At 40.5% G+C, this 14916-nt stretch overlaps 1 protein-coding gene across 2 annotated transcripts in view; it reads left to right on the top strand.

The window, feature by feature from the left end:
- The window catches only part of ATP8A2 (ATPase phospholipid transporting 8A2), a 580506-nt gene that overhangs the window by 238338 nt on the left and 327252 nt on the right, over positions 1–14916 (top strand). The window lies entirely within an intron of this gene.

Below are 14916 nucleotides of genomic sequence, written 5' to 3'. Positions count from 1 at the left end.
ATTAATTCAGTCAAGCTCAATGTAGACAGGAACTGTCTCCCCTCTAGTTACCGTTGTTTCAGGAGACAGCATCTCAAACTGAGTTGTTGGAAATGCCATCAGATTTTCTCAGGGGACTGGCTGCGGTTGGAACTGTGCTCCTGATGGAGCAGGCATCAAATAAATTGGACCCATGAATATTAATAATTCCTTAAAAGTAAATGCATGGTGACTCTAAATCACTGGCCCACAGAAACGACAACATTGTGCTCAAACTGCAGTGAGTGACATTAGGTACAGGTGTCCTTCAGTCCTGTAAGGTGATCATGTAGGAGTGAAGTTCTAGCAAGCCATAAACTCAACCTAAAACTAAACTATATAAAAATTCAAAATCTAATGAGTAATAGTTTCTCTTAGCGCTTTTAAATTTTGACTTAAATGATCTCATTAGACTTTCCTAGGAAGTTTGAACTAATGAAGTGTAAATTCTCCTGTACCAAATAGTGGCATTGAAAATAAGTCCATGAATATATAGTACCTTTGTTTTTTTAATGAATAAGCTTTTAAAAGAAGACGTATATCTTCAGTTTGCCTCCTCCAGCTCTACTGAAGTTGATTCAAATTGAAATTTTATCTCTCCTGGCTTCCCAGAGGGGATTAGTGGGACCGGACAGTGAGAAGCTAGGGCAATTCCTTGGCAGGTGGAATAGGGAAACTGAGACAAGTAGCTGAACACAATAGTCAAGAAATTCATGGCCAGCTGCAGAGGGTCACCAGGGAAGAAGGCCTGGCAGGGGCAAAACTGGAAAACAAGGGCCTCACCGCCAGGGCAACCTCTTCCCACCCTGGCCTTTCCTCCCTGGAGATAACATCTAGGCCTCAGTTGTATTTCAGCTTCAGGCCCGGAGAAGAAGCAAAACCAGGTTGGCCATGCCAGAACCAACTGCAATGACCAAAGAGCCCTACCCTGCCACTGATCAGTCAGTGGAGACCATGACCCTGAAAGGACACACCGGAGAACTGATGAATATTCTGCTGAAACCCTCCCCTGAGACCTCCCCTATAATTCCCACCTACGAGAGAGAGAGAGAGAGAGAGAGAGAAGCCTCAAGACAAAGGATCCAGCACAGTGGGAAGCAGCCAGAGCCATCTTCCTTTACTTTCCCCCACCCCCTACTTCTTCACAGGCACGTGTCTCCTATACTCTCGGGCAATTGAAAGCTGACATCTTGTCCCAGGCTGATCCCCTGAGCCTGTCCCCAAAGCCCCTTTTCTCTGACTTTCCAGTGAGCTAAGGCAGCCCAGCCTCGTCTCCCCTGTTGCTTCTTCTATGATAAGCCCTTCCTTGCTTCATTGTCTCCAGCTTTATTAAATGTACCCTCATAGTCACCTGGACTCATGTTGTGAAATCTTTCCTGTACAAAGTCAAGAGCCCACACACTACAGCTGGCCCTACACAAACCTGCCTAGGGCCAGGCCCCTGTCCGGTAACATTAGGACTAAAAAGACTAACCTCCTCAACACTTACCATAGTGGTTAGCAGTTGGTGTGAAAAAGATAAAAACAGTGACCAGATCATTAGCAAGCACTTTTATTTTTTCAGAGAAGCTGTAAAATATCTCTTGAAATTTCTCTAAAAAAGTTCCTTCTGATACAAAAAAGTGCAGGAGCAAAACTAGGGAAAAAAGTGAATTTGTGTATGTGGGTGCTTTTTCTGTTCCTCCAGTATGTGTCAATTCATACTGCAGGGTCTGGCACAAATAGTGCCCTTTTTATTACAAAGCCTTTTATTATAAAATCATAAGCATGTAATTCTGTAACATAATAACATCACACTTAAGCACACCATATGATGTTTTAGGTGAAATGTTCAAATGAAAACTATAAATTATTATACCCATATTATTACCTTACCAACCACACTCAGGCAGGCATTACCTCTGCTGGACCCCGTATGTCTCAGGAACTTTGCTGGGGATACAACACCACAGTCACCATGCTCACAGAGTTCCATGTAAGGGACGAGGACCCACATAGCATTGTAATGAGCTATAGAAATGATCCTTGAAAGTACAGTCTTTCCACATAACATTTTAAAAGTGAAACTCACCAACAGATATATGGAACACTCTGGAAATGAACAGAAATGTAAGACAGGAGCGTGCTAAAATTGGGGAAAGTTAATCCTGACAAAATGAATTGGAGAGAAAGCACATGGGAAAATGAGGAATGAGAAACCATTCCTCGAAGGAAATTGCTGTAGTTTGGGAAACGGTCTGCTAAATATTTGTACTGCAGGCTGTAAATAGGTGTTCCATGTGAAAGTGGCAGTTGCGGCTGAATTTGAGTGTGCAGCATCTCAAATTCCCATTTTGGAGAGTCTCACTAACCAGTTTGAAGTCTCTGAGATGTCCTATGCCAAGAAAGCCACTTCACTTGGTTTAATCCAGGGTCTTTCCAAAGTCAGTGGAGCATAGGATTCTTATAATATTCTGTAGAATTATTTTTGTTTAGTGGTTCAGGGAATAGGGGCTGGAATGCTTGGCCCAGGAGGCTCTAGGAAGCTTTATAGGCCATGCTGCAACTCTGAATTTTACTTTGTGTAAAAATTTGAGTGTCTTAATGTCCCCTATCTGAAATAGAACTGCTGTAATTACACTGAGCCCCTTTGCTTTGGAGAGGGATAAAAGGAAGTGGCTGGCTTCTTATACTCAGGGGACTCACAGCTAAATGCTAAAGACAGAGACAGAAATACAAGCTATCTTGACAGTAAGATAATTTTTTTTCAATAGAGCTTTTGCAGAATACTCAAGGAGAATGCTCCCTAATATTCTATAGGGATTTAGTGAAGAGGTGCTGCTTCATCTAGATTTACATGCCTGGAGGTTGGATGAAGAAGGCTGGTTGATGGCTGCCAGGATCATGGAGTGATGTAGGTCCAGGTTAAAACCGTAGGGATTGTCAGGAAAGGAGCAGAAGGTGGATTTGACAGGATGTGGGGGATGGATAGGGAAGGAGTATCTTAGAATTCTGAAAGCTTTTATTCTGGGCAACTTAATATCAAGTACTGTTATTGGTTGTGTCTCCACCTAGACTCTTGCCTGGTGCAGAGTAGACATCAAGAAATGACAGGGGGGGCTGGGATGGGAGAAATAGACAAAAAAAAACTGTACTTGAAAAATAACTAAATAAAAAATTTTTATTAAAAAAAAAAAGAAGAAAGAAAGAAAGCCCTGGCTGGTGTAGCTCAGTGGATTGAGTGCAGGTCTGGGAACCAGAGGATCCTGGGTCAATTCCCAGTCAGGGCATATGCGTGGGTTGCAAGCCAGTTCCCTGCAGGCCAGTTCCCAACAGGGGATGCACTAGAGGCAACCATACATTGATGTTTCCCTCTCTCCTTCCCTTCCCCTCTAAAGATAAATAAATAGATAAATAAATATTAAAAAAAAAAAGAAATGAGTGGACTCCTTGCCAATGTGGCTGAATTGGTTGGAGCATCATCCCATAACTGGAAGGTCCTTCAGTTTCTCATCAGGACTCAAGCCTGGGTTGCTGGTTTGATCCCCAGTCTGGGCATGTGTGATCCCCCTGTACAGGAAGCAACCAATTGATGCTTCTCTCTCTTGTATCAATATGTCTCTCTCTGTTTTTCTTTCTCTCTCCCTTCCTCTCTTTCTGAAAGCAATGAAAAAAAAACTGTCCTCGGTGAGGATTAAAAAAATTTTTTAGAGGAATGAGTGGATTGATCAAATTATATTTTATAATGTGCATTCCTATTCCACATAGTATTAATAACTACTTTAATTTCCATGAATAATGTTACAGTCTTTCACTATGTGTGCGCGAACCTCTGAAAAGTCCCATGATGAATATTGTTCTTGATACTACCAGATCTCACTCAAGGTTTGTAAATTCTTACTTCTAGGTATTGCTATTTCAAATTTACCCAATGTTCTTAGTTTTCCAGAAGATACTATTGTTACCTAATAGCAATTGGGGTTCTGCTGCCTGCCATGCCTCTCTAGGCAAAATTCCAGAGGTGAAGGTTTGTGATAAAGGAAAGGAGTTTTATTCAAAAGCTTTACACTTTTAGACAGACTTCTGGCCCAGATGGAAGTATAGGTAGACACACTGCCTTCTTGCACAACCAGAAGAAGGACAATAACAAATTTAAAAGCAAAAAGCAACCAGAATTTCCAGGAAATTGAACTGTATGGAAGTCCCACAACCAAGGAATAAAAGAAGCAGCATTCATCCAGATGGGTAGGAGGGGCAGAGATGGGCAGTCAGGGTGGAGAAGATTTATAGTAATATGGTGGCTAGTGAAGCCCACTGCCAGTGTGCAGATAAACTGGAGGGACTGGGAAACAAGACAGACCATGCAACCCATGGTCCCAGTGCAGGGAAATAAAACCTCAATGCCTCCGACTGAAAAAACCTGAGAGCTGGCATTGGGAGAAACTCCAAGCCTTACAGGACAGTTCATTGGAGAGACCTACAGGGTCCTAGAAAGTACACAAAACCACCTACCTGGGAATCAGCACCAGAAGAGGCTAATTTGATTATTGTGGGTAGTGGGGAAAGTGATCAAAAGCCAACTGAGAGCTGAAGAAGTGGCACTATCCCCTTTCAGGCCCCTGCCCCTCTAACAGCATCACAACACAGCAATGTGGGTTGCCCCACCCTGGTGAACACCTAAGTCTCCGCCCCTTACTACATAACAGGTGCACCAAGAAAAAAAATGGCCTAAATGAAAGAACAGATAAAGTTCCAGAAAAAATTACAACTAAACAACAAAGAGATAGCCAATCTATCAGATGCACAGTAATCAGGAAGCTCACAGAATTCTTTGAGTAGGGTTTCAAGGTGGAGTAAAAAATGAAGGCTATAATAAGTGAAATAAAGGAAAATGTATAGGAAACCAACAGTGATGGAAGGAAACTGGGACTCAAATCAATGGTTTGGAGCAGAAGGAAGAAAGAAACATTCCACTGGAACAGGATGAAGAAACTAGAATGCAAAAAAAAAAGTGGGGGGGGGAGAGGCTGAGGAACCTCTGGGACAACTTTAAACATTCCAACATCTGAATCATAGGAGTGCCAGAAGGAGAAAAGGAAGAGCAAGAGCAAGAAATGGAAGATTTATTTGAAAATATAATGAAGGAGAACTCCCCCAATCTGGTAAAGGAAATAAACTTTCAGGAAGTCCAAGAAGCTCAGAGTCCCAAAGAAGTTGGACCCAAGGAAGCACACACCAAGGCACATCATAATTACATTACCTAAGATGAAAGATAAGGAGATAATCTTAAAAGCAGCAAGAGGAAAGGAGACACTTACCTACAAAAGAGTTCCCATAAGACTATCAGCTGATTTCTCAAAAGAAACCTTGTAGGCAAAAAGGGGCTGGAAGGTATTCAGATTCATGAAAGGCAAGGACCTCCATCCAAGATTGCTGTACCCAGCAAAGTGCTTCCCAGATAAGGTCAAGTTAAAGGAGTTCATCATCATCAAGCCCTTATTATCTGAAATGTTAAAGGGACTTATCTAAGAAAAAGAAGATTAAAACTATGAACAGTAAAATGACAACAAACTCACAATGATTAACAACTAAACCTAAAAATAACAAAAACAAATTAAGCAAACAACTAGAACAGGAACAGAATCACAGAAATGGAGATCACACTGAGGGTTATAAGTGGGGGAATGGGAGAGGAAGAGAGGGAGAAAAGGTACAGGGAATAAGTAGCATGAATGGCAGATAGAAAATAGGGGGAGGTTAAGAATAGTAAGGGAAATATAGAAGCCAAGGAACTTATATGTATGCCCCATGGACATGAACTAAAGGGGGGGAATGAGGGTGGGAGGGGGTGTACAGGGCAGAGGGGAATAGGGGGGAATGGGACAAGTGTAATAGCATAATCAATAAAATATATTTTAAAAAAACCTTCACAATTTTGGAATAATGGCTTTCCACATTCATTAGTCACTTAGGCCTATCAATTAAGGCTAAACTCTTTAACACCTGAGTTCTCCTATCATTCACCTTGTTAATTTTAATTTTCTTCTATGGAGTTAGCTTACAAACTAAAATAACATAAGATACAAAAGCTACACAATTTTGGAAGAATGGAAGGCTTCTACCTCAGAGATCATCCCCTCTAGAACACCCAAGGAAGAATAACCAGGCCACTTTCCGCCGGGCCATCCCAATCCTAGGCTGTGTCTGGATTTCCTACCCATCCAACATACCCTGGGTTGGGGGATGCAGGCAGCTGCAGCACCATCATCTAAGCATCCTCGAGGAAGAAGAGGGAGCTAACGCCTGCCTGTCTGAGAGTCTTTCTTTTATTTTAAATCTTCTTGCCCATAATTCCATGTGCTCTGGAGGCATTCAGCTTCTTAACGAGTCCTGTCCTAGACTATTTGCCTTTGCCTTGGCAAACTCCTTCTATGGCCCCTCCCTACTTCTCCCCAGTGATCTGATGAGATTTCTCTCTATCACTATCCTATTTTTTATATCTATACATATGTATATGTATAGATATAAAATATATTTAATAGACCACACATATTATATATTATATATACAATATGTTAGCTATACATATATACATTATATATAATATATATATATACACACACACATATATCGACAGACACAAAATAGGTATGGCAAGCTGTGAACAGCCATGAATGTGACACCCAATGTGGGTGCTCCATCTGAATTTTTGCATGTGATAGTCCCCTACTGCCTCCTCCTTCTCTTTTCACTCCCACCTCTGTCCTGAACTTTGTGTTTATTATTCTCTGGCTCTTAAAAATGATTTTCCTAAACAACAGCCTTGTTTAGTTAAAAAAGAAAAGTTGTATGTAATTTCCTGGGTTTTACTTAGTTTCACTCACCATTGTGCCAAAAAAAATGTATCCGTGTTTTATTTCTTTCTTTTAAATTTTTATTTTATTTTTTAATATATTTTATTGATTATGCCATTACAGTTGTTCTATTTACCCCCTTCATTCCCCTCCACCCTGCACACCCCCTCCTCCACCATTCCCCCCCTTTAGTTCATGAACATGTGTCTTCAGTTCTTTAGATTCTATATTTCCCATACTATTCTTGCCCTCCCCCCTATCTATTTTCTACCCACTGTCTATGCTACTTATTTTCTGTACCTTCTCCCCTCTTCTCCTTCTCCCACTCCCCTGTTGCTAACCCTCCATGTGATCTTCATTTCTATGGTTCTGCTCCTGATCTAGCTGTCCTCTTAGTTTGCTTTTGTTTTAGGTGTGGTTCTTAATAACTGTGAGTTTGCTGTCCTTTCACTGTTCATTTTTTTTATCTTCTTTTTCTTAGATAAGTCCCTTTAACATTTCATATAATAAAGGCTTGGTGATGATGAACTCCTTGAATTTGATCTTATCTGAGAAGCACTTAATCTGCCCTTCCATTCTAAATAAAAGCTTTTCTGGATAGAGCAATCTTGGATGTAGGTCTTTGGATTTCATGACTTAGAATACTTCTTTCCAGCCCCTTCTTGCCTGGAAGGTGTCTTTTGAGAAATCAGCTGACAGGCTGATGAAAGCTTCTTTGTAGGTAACTGTCCCCTTATCTCTTGCTGCTTCTAGGATTCTCTCCTTCATTTTATTCTTGGCTAATGTAATGATGATGTGCCGTGGTGTGTTCCTTCTTGGGTCCACCTTCTTTGCGACTCTGAGCTTCCTGGATTTCCTGGAAGTCTATTGCCTTTGCCAGATTGGGGAAGTTCTCCTTAATTATTTGTTCAAATAAGTTTTCCACTGGTGGCTCTTCTTCTTCCTCTGCTGGTAGCCCTATAATTCAGATGTTGGGACGTTTAAAGATGTCCTGGAGGTTCCTAAGTCTCTCCTCATTTTTTTGAATTCTTGTTTCTTCATCCTTTTCTGTTTGGTCATTTTTTTCTTCCTTCTGGTCCACTCCCTTGATTTGAGTCCCAGTTTCCTTCCCATTACTATTGGTTCCCTTCCCATTACTATTGGTTTCCTGTGCATTTCCCTTCATTTCAATTAGTTTAGCCTTCATATGTTCCTCTAATTTGTGATTAAAATCAACCAGTTTTGTGAGCATCCTGATCACCAGTGTTTTGAACTGTGCATCTGAAAGTTTGGCTATTTCTTTATTGCTTAGAGTTATGGGCTCCGGGGCTTTGAGTTCTTGAGCCATAATGTTTTGCTCTGTTCACTCCTGTTACATATGAGGAACAGAGCCTTAGATGTTCACCAGGCTGAGGACACCCACGTCGCTGGTTTGTGGTGCTGTATGTCGGGGCGGGGTCAGAGAGGGACAATAGTAGTCCCCTCTGCTGCTTTCTGCCGTTGGGGCCTGTGAGGTCCGTGTCACTGCTCGCTCCTTCGCTGGTTTATCTGTGCACGAATGTGTGACCGTGGTCAGCCCTCAGTGGGTCCGCAGCCTTGTGCCCTTAGTGGGTCCCCCCGATGCTACTCTACACCTGGGATCCACCTATGGCTACCTGTGTGCCTGGGTCAGGCGCCGGGTAGGTCCAGTGGATCTTTCCTGCCTGACCCTGCTCTGCTGCTGGCTCTGCCCCTCTTACTGGTCTGGGTGAAAAATTTGTTGTTGTCGTACTTCCCTATAGTTCAATTTTCTGTGATTTGGCCGCGTTTTTGTTGCTAAAGCTTTGTTGTTTTTAAACTTGGTTGTGCAAGAAGGCATAGTGTTTTCACCTACGCCTCCATCTTGGCGGAAGAAATGTATCCGTGTTTTAATAGAGGTGCATTATGACACTGCAGGATAATGTGCCATGCTTTCTGCTGTGAAGAACATTTAAGCTGCTTGCAGTTTTTCTTCTGTGAACAGTGTGATCCTGAACGGTTGTGTACATGGCCCCTGCTGTGTAAAGGTTTCTCTGAGCAATGTATCCAGGAGTGAAATTGCTAGGTAAGTCGACTATTGCCAGGTGTTTGAGCATTTTCAACCATAGGTAATGATGCCAACTGCTTTTCAGAGTGGTTGTAGCAATTTACATATTTTTCGACATCATAAGAGTTTTCATTGCTCTTTCTCCTCTCCAGCCCTTAGTATTGTAAGACTTCCTAGTTTCTACTTATCTAAATTTGGGTTTCTTCTTGTAAAGTGCCTGTTAATGTCCTTTGCTGGTTTTTCTATTGGGCCATTTTAATTTTCTGACTAATATATAGGAATTCTTTGGTATATTCCGAGTATTAAAATTTTATTAATTTACATGTGTGGCAGATGTCTTCTCCCACTTCGTTGCTTGCTTTTTCAGTCTCCCTATGGTTTATTTCACTGAAGGAAGGTTTGTAGTTTCAGGTCAGAGTAATCAGTTAAGGATTAAGCCATAGATTCCCATCTATGGCTCAGGTTTTCTGTTTCTGGAGACCTTTTCCTTGAGGTCACAAAGGTTGTTTCCCATATTGTTTTGTAAATTTTTATTGGTGGTTTTGTCGTATTGAATTGATTTCTTTCTTTCTTTTTTTTTTTTTGTATAGGATATCAAGTAGCAGTCTAATTTTATTTTTTTATGGGCATACAAAAATTGTACCAGTGCCATTAATGGAATGGTTAGCTCTCTTTTCCCTGATTACCCTCAGTGCCAGTCCTTTTGTTAGTCAAGTGCCCATATGTGAGGGGATGCTTCTGGCATTTCTGCACTTTTCGTTGCTCAGTTTGTTTGTCTCTCTGGCAGTGGCATGTGATCTCTTGTTACAGCTTTGCAGTAAGTCCTGACGTCCTCTGCAGCTAGTCCCCCTCACCTTTTTTTCTAGAGATATTTGTCTCTTTATTTTTTCCTATAAATATTCTGCTGAGATTTTGAATATAATTGCTATTTAATCTACAAGTCATTTTTTGAAGAGATGATATCTTTATGATATTAAGTCAAATCATCAATGACATGATATGATTCATATTTCCTTAATATCTTTTAAGTAAAATTTTATAATTTCCCCTTAAAAAGTACCTATGTATCTTTGATTTATTTCTGGATTCTCTATGGTTTTCTATGCTATGATAGATAATAACTTTAAAAAATTTTATTTTCTAGTTATACATTGCTAACGTTTCTAAATGGAATTTATTTTAATATATTGTTCTGTAATCTAGGAACCTTGTTAAGCTCTATTATTAATTCTTACACATAGATTCTTTTGGAACTTTGATATGCAATAATACAATCTTTGAATGAGAGTTTTTGGCATGTCTCTTCAGTCCTAATGGTTAATTTCCTTTGCTTGACTTACCTTGCTGAGTAGGCATATTGCCAAATGGAAGTAGTCACAGGGCTACTTTATGTCTCTTTATGATCTGAATTCTTATGTTTAACTTTTAAGAATTATGCTTATTGTAGATTTTTATAGATACCCTTTTTCACATTAACATGAATGGATGCTGAATTGTATCAGGTAGTTTTTTCTGTATCTATTAAAATTATCTTACTTTTTTTTCTTTATTTTTTAAACTTTTGAACTACATTCACTAATTTTCCAACATTAAACCAATCTGGCATTTCTGGAAACATCCAACTTGGTCATGATGAATACTTTATTCTGTTTATTATTGACTTTTGTTAGAAATATTTATTTATAACTTTATATTTGAGTGTTGTTTGTAATTTTTTTCCTTTTCCTTATTGGGTTACAGTTTCAGAGTTATATAGTTCACAACAGTGAGTTAGGGCTGTGTTCCCTGTGTTCTCCACTCTGACTCTTTATAAAGCTGGAATTATTTCTTCCTTGAATGATGTTTGGATGATGCTGTGATCCTGAAAAGTTTTCAGCAGGTATGTGCTCTGTTTGGCGTAACTTTTGGCACTGCACCATGTTCAAGAGAAGCCTTCAGAATTGGCACCAGTTCAGGGTGCCATTAATTAACTAATGCCTGTGGGTTGAAGAAGGCTGGTATGAACCTCTCAGCAAACTGTTTCACAAGCAGTGTCTGAGGGGTGGGGGAATTGAAAGACTTTCACATTCTACATTGATGAAATGGGCTATCACCCATGACAGGGAACCTCATTTCCTTACTTCTTCATTAGAGTTCTAATGTCATTCACAATATTATTATTGTTGCAGCTGAACTCCATCAGGGAGGTGAACTGGAATGGTGGGAGATGGTGACATTCTGCAGTTGTCGTAATGAAGTGCTCCCCCCTGCTGAGATTACCCCTCATAATGGGGAGGCAAGACATACTTGGGGAGAGGCCAGGCCACTATCAAATGCTCCAAACAGGAAACAGATCCCCTGGATTATGTGGAGCTGACACATGAACATGTTGCCCAAGTTCATGGCCCCAAGGAAATGACTAAAGGAAGTAATGCACTGTCAGAGCTTGGGACGTAATTATTTGACTATCCATTTTCTGTAGTTTAAATGAATTATCACTAAACTTTACCCTAGTCAATGTGGTATATATCCTGCGAAACTTACATTCTGTTTTAGAAAGATTTGTGTACATGGGGGCACATTGAGTTGAGAGGCCAGCCATTTCGCCAGCTAGTCAGATGTCCGATGTTTTGGTTACTTGATTTCAATGTATGCTGATAAGCAAGTTCTTCTTTCCGAATACAACAAACAGCATTTGTCATTTGTAGGAGCCTTTTAACTGATGGAACAGGAAATAGAAGGTAGATAATCACAGGCAGAATCAGCGCCTAGGTGGAAATCCCGACCCCATCCTGTGTAACCTGAGGCCCTTTAACTTAAACACCCCGTGCCTCAGTTTCCTTGTTTGTAAAGTGGGGATGACAGTGGTGCTCTGGGAAAATGGTGAGGATGTGTCATAGGCCCATGTGTGTAGAAGCAAGGAGAACAGTGCCTGACCAAGCATAAATGCTCACTCATCTATTTTGAAGCAGTTCCTAAAACGTAGCTTTCACTTATGACTAGAAAGGTAACTTAAACTAAATGATTCTTAATGAATTATACTATTACTTACGTGTGGATTATTTTTTCATCTGAAGTCCCAAAGGATGCAGATCAGTGAAATTCATCATACATTATTAAAATGTTATATTCGTTGATTCAGGATGTAAAATGTTCAAGGAGGTTGATAATAAGCTTCAACATAGGAGCTACACTTGCCTTTTGACCCCAGAAAGGCACATAAAATTAATTGAAGATCGATCTTTGGTATCGAGGTCAGGAAAACCAAGGTGTGAATATAAGAGGAGAAAATGCTTATTTCACTCACATGTGGAATATAAAACAAAAATGAGCAAACAGACTAACAAACAAAAACGGAAAACAGAATGGTGGTTACCAGAGGTCAAGGGGCATGGGGGGGAGGACAAAGAGGGTAAAGGGAGCCAAGTGCATGGTGAAGGAGGGAAACTAGACTTTCGGTGGTGAGCACACGACAGGGTATACGGATACCAAATTATAATGTTGTATACCTGAAAATGACAAAATGTTATTATCCATTGTCATCCCTATTAATGTATTCATTCTCTTTTTAAATTTAAATATAGTTGGTGAAAAATATTATATTCATTTCAGGAGCACAATAGAGTGAGTCAATACTTGTGTACATTATAGTGCGATCACCTCACTACGTCCAGTAATCATTTGCCACCATACAAACTTATCACAATATTCTTGTCCAGTAAATTTAATTTTCAAAAAAGAACAGCAAATGCTTGTCTCTTCCAGCCGGAGACGTGTGGGTGCTGAGTACGGCACCTGAGTACGGTGCTGAGAAACGTACCGGAGAAACCCTCCCTCCTTCCCTGGGAGCCAACCTTGTGCCTCAGTGTCCCTTTTTGTAAAGCTGTGTTATGTGCTCAGATACCTACAGGGGGGAGACCGGCAACCTAAATAACTACAGCGGGCAAGGTAGGGATGGTCCCCAATGGCACAGCATTTTCTTCTTCTAAAGGGGGCAGTGATTTTTGGTTCTTCTGTTGTTTCAAATACAATTGATGGTATCAGCTAAAGAATTTCAGTGTTATGGGCTTGGAGTTTTGAAATCAGGGAAGCTTTAGGAACTAAAAGAGGCATCTGAATATTTTGGACCACTAGCCACGCAGGGCACTGGTGTGGTGTACATACAGTCTTCTCAGTGCATGAGAGTTGGTGGGAAAACTGAATGATGATGTCAGCAGACAGTCATTGGCTTTTGTTAAGATTCTCTGTCATATTGCTCAAAAAAGTCTAAGAATTTGCAAGTTTACCGTATGTCCAAACAACAAAAAAAATGACCAGGCATTCTCCTTTCCTGGCTAAAATGAGTGATTGCTGCTTCTTTGCTCATTAAAGATGTAGCCTTATTTTGGTCATTCTATCTTCTAGGAAAAGAATTACCAGGACACCTCTACTTTCTGATAGCTCCCAGTCCGGATCAAAATCATGCTTCTGTGGACCTTTCCCCAAATCACTTAACAGAACCCAAACACTAACAAGCCCATCCTATACCTGTTTCAGAGCCACCTCAGAGTTCCCCATAGCCTGCTGGTTCCCTGATTTCAGTGAGTCAGTAAATCCAACATGGTCCCACTACAGTCTGTCCGGATCACCTGTGGATGAAAGGTGCTGAGATTCATAATATTATTACATAGTTATTTACTTTTTGGTCATTGTGAAAAATTAAAGCAGAAGTACATATTATAGGAGTAAAGCTTATAAAGGAAAATTAATGGTAAAAACTGAATGTACAATTCATTTCTATAAAAACCACTTCCCAATTTGTTTCCCTCTCAAGGTCGTGTACCTGCTGTCATTTTGGTGTCTGGGAAAGCTAGTGTCTCCATGGCAGGTTTGCAGACGTGGTGTGATTCACGTTGCAGATAGGAGGAGGAGGTGACCCTTTGAAACCTAGTTAGAAAAAGTTCTTTCCGAAAGCTATAGGTTGTGCTGATTACAATCTTAGCAGGTTTCAACCTGCTATCCAGGTCTGGAACTTGAGACAAGTTAAGATCAACAAGCTTTTTGCGGTCAAGTTTCATTAATTAGAGTTTGCTGCCAAGACATAGTAGAGAGGCCAACTCCACTCCTGGTGCCTTTCCACGGTTGCCTACCTAAGCTGTGGGGGCCTGGCAAGGAGGCTCTGCCTTTTCTCAGACCAGCAGGCCCTCGCCTACGCTGTGTCTCCTGGATATAGTGCTTTGCTTGCTAATGAGTGAAGGCAAAGCTCAGGAGGGGTAGAAGTCAGGAGTCCAGTTTAGGAGGTGTTTCCCAAAAGTCAGAATAAAGCAGTTTCAGTCCTTTATCTAGATAGTTTTTAAAACATAGGCTGACTTTTATTTTTTTCAGGTCGCTTTTTAGGAAACATGCAAGCTCTTCAGGCATTGCTGACTCCCTTTGTGAGGCAAACATGAAGCTTTCCCTTGCCAGTTTTATTATGTCGTTGAATTAATAATGTAAAGACCAGATCAGAAGGCAATTTGGTGGCGGTGCCTTTAGGGAAATTTTTGGAAGAGTGACCTTCCATTCTTAATAAGCATGTTATTACATTTAGAATTAAATTCCTGAGAGCCAGCGCTATCCCCTTGAGTTTGCTATTAGCCATTTCCCCCTTTTACTTTTAATGAACTAGAACAAGGGGGAGCCAGTTTCTAACTGTAGGCAGTCAGAAAGGAGCTCAGAACCTTGTACTGTCAGACGCTTTATTTTAGGCAAGTTGAACTCTTCCAAATGTTAGAATTTTGAAAGTCATCTACAAAGTATCCATTTCTTCCTTCCTAAATTAAAGTGGAATGGGACAACACATGATATTACTTTGTCCACTTTTGTATTTCGATGCCTTCTCAAGCTTCGGTTTTCTTGCCTGAAGTAAAACACATCCTCTTCATTGGAATCTTGTTGTGATTCTAAAATTCACATGGAAAATAAATGGGCCAGAAAGCCCAATAGTACATCCTGTAACAGATCTGGGGAGAAGGTTTAAGCCATCGGATATTAGAGCTCAACTTAAAACATCAGTTCTTTTTT

This window comes from Artibeus jamaicensis, unplaced genomic scaffold (genome assembly GCF_021234435.1).
Source record: "Artibeus jamaicensis isolate MK-2021 breed Jamaican fruit bat unplaced genomic scaffold, CSHL_Jam_final contig_793, whole genome shotgun sequence".
Classification (NCBI taxonomy): Eukaryota; Metazoa; Chordata; class Mammalia; order Chiroptera; family Phyllostomidae; genus Artibeus; species Artibeus jamaicensis.
This window is presented reverse-complemented; position numbering and strand designations above follow the sequence as displayed.